The following is a 2691-nucleotide window of genomic DNA, read 5'->3' as shown; positions in this document are numbered from 1 at the left end:
GTATCCTCTCTGAATGAATTCTCAAGGCCCTACACCAGTTTTCAGTAATTAGCTGCTATGTGTTTAAGAGCAAAGATAAATCTATGGTAATGTAGACAGGAAAACATTTTGCTTCATAAAGAGAATTAAAAATGCAATTGAGACACCAGAATTCTTAAAAGAACGATCTCCTTTTTTGATTAAAAGTATAGATGTCAAATATACTGAAAATATTATTCATTTTTAATTGTGGGGAAATTAGAAAAATATGTTTTAAAAACCTCTGTATGCTGATTGGAGAGAAAAATTCATTAAGATTTTCATATTTTAATAAATATTCATGGATTTTAATATGAACATGGAGTTGAGACTTAGGAAACTGTATAATTTGTGTTAAGAAGAAATAGTTTATTGGAAAAATCATTCCTATTACTTTAAAAAATAATACAAAGGTAAAATATCATAAGGTAGATATCATGGAAAGTATTTTCAGTATTTTGTAGTTTTTGTACAAAGTAATAAAAATGTAATCCTTTCTGTTCTCAATGTGTGATCATAACATTAAGACAGGAAAATTCCATATTTAGAACTGTGGGGGCATGGAATGCCTACTTCCTTTCCACTATTTATTTGTGTAGATTGTTGGAAAGGGTGGGTTTGAACTAGCCAGCAACCCAACCCTCTTGAGTGGAATGACCATAAGAGAGGTGACAAGATGTCTAAATTGTATTTCCACTCTTAGATGATCGTCAAGTTTATTATTAACTGTAGCTGCTCTTATTGTACCTATTACCCGTGTCACAAAAAATGTGCTGTTCCCTGCTTGCACATGTACACCCCTCCACAATATTCTCTATACAAACCTGTCATCTCTGAAGGGCTGTGCAGAGCTTCTCCCAGCTGGCCATCACCAGATTATGAAAGTAATAGTGAGTAATAAAGGCATGATGATGCTGGGCTCTAATATGGTTTCTCTGAAGTATCAAATTAACTGGTCAGCCTTCCTGGGCTTGACCTCCTGTGTTACAATTGGCCTTGTCAGCAAGATATTCCATCCAGGGCCTCCTAACAGTGTAAGAGTGGTGGATGGCATGGCAATCACTGGGAATTAACTATATGGAGGAAATCCTTGGCAGCCCTGTTCTTCTGTGTGGTTTGAGCTGGCTCACCTCATAGATACTTGAGGTCCTGTATATGACTTGGGAAATCCCATATATGCCTGCAAGGTTAGTATAGTTAGAGAAGAATGTAGAGGATACTTTCATGAAAAAGAAAGAGCATTAGGCTGTGCTTGCAGTCACCTCTTGGCCCCTGTTAGCAGCCTTGAGAGAGTGCTCTGAGAAACAGCTGGCTGATGAATCCCAATGCAAGCAGCTGGGTAGAAGAGGAGCTTAAATTAGAAAAGAATTTGAAGATTTCCACCTCTGCCTTAGTGACAGGTCTCTCTTAGCAACCAAATTAAAAAGAGATAGTGATTCAGATGTAGAAACTATAAAATAATCTTTAAATCATGTTGAACCACTTGTGCAAAAGAAGGCTAATTCACAGACATAACACCCCACAGAAGCAGAAGTTTTAAATAGGGCACTTGTCAATGAAACCATGTTTGTAAGAAAATAGTCTGATAAAGAGTTAACTGAGATAAGGAAAACATTCTGGTAGCAACTCTGTAACACCCTGCCACCTGAATAGAGTGACGGTGGGCTTATGGGGTCTGATAGAAGTAACCTGCTAGAAAAGTAGGAAAAACTTAGCAACATTAATGTTCTCTGTGTTGTTTCCATGCTAATTCTAATTGAGCCTGGATAGCCACTTTGAAAATTAATGCTGTTAAAGTTTAGTATCTTTTGAACTGAACAATTTTATGAAAGAAAAAAATAGAAAAATGCTACCAGTTTTTGTATGCCTGCAATTAAAATATATTACAAAACAGAGAGCTAACAATACTTGTGTAAACTGTGGAAGAGTTTAAATAGGATGTTCACATTTTATTTTGAACAGAATTTTTATCAAGTTTTTGAAAAAAACTTTCGGTTTTGAATCAATAGCTTACTCATGAAATTCAAGTCTGCCTAATTGTACTCCTGAAAAGTAGTAAGTCTGAATATATGTGCTAAATTTCTACCCTTCTAAACTGCTAAATAACTGCTTAACTGCATTTGTACTGGTCAAGTATTTTAAACATAAAAATGTTTCCAAGGGTGGGCTTGCATATTACAGGCAGCACTAATGCCAGAGGAGATCTTAAAATCAGTAAAACCCAGAGATGTGAAATGATGGAGAACTTGGAGACAAGCATAGCAAAGGAGTAAGAATTATGAGTCAAATTAGTGAACTAATAGTTTCTGTTGGTGTATCCTAACTTTTTTGTGTTTGTCTGTTTGTTTAGTGTTTATCTTCATACCTCGGATAGTAATATTAAATAAACAAATGAAAATTCTTAAAAGAGCTCTATTTAAATGGCCAAAAATTAAGAAAGGGCTTATAGTGATAAATGAGTATGGATATTAATAAAATAAATTATCATCATATATGCTAAATATTTAAGATGATGAAAATTGTAAGTTTTTGGCTAATAAAATTGCTATAAATCTCTTTTTAAAGTTTGTTTTGCCTAAATTGAAATGAATGTTTGTTTTTTTTCCTTCACAGGACAGAATGAGGAATATAAGATTTAAGTGGATATAGAAAGAAGTAAAAGGTTTGTGGAAG

The sequence above is a fragment of the Dasypus novemcinctus genome, chromosome 12 (assembly GCF_030445035.2).
Source record: "Dasypus novemcinctus isolate mDasNov1 chromosome 12, mDasNov1.1.hap2, whole genome shotgun sequence".
Lineage (NCBI taxonomy): Eukaryota > Metazoa > Chordata > Mammalia > Cingulata > Dasypodidae > Dasypus > Dasypus novemcinctus.
Note: the sequence above shows the minus strand (reverse complement) of the source record.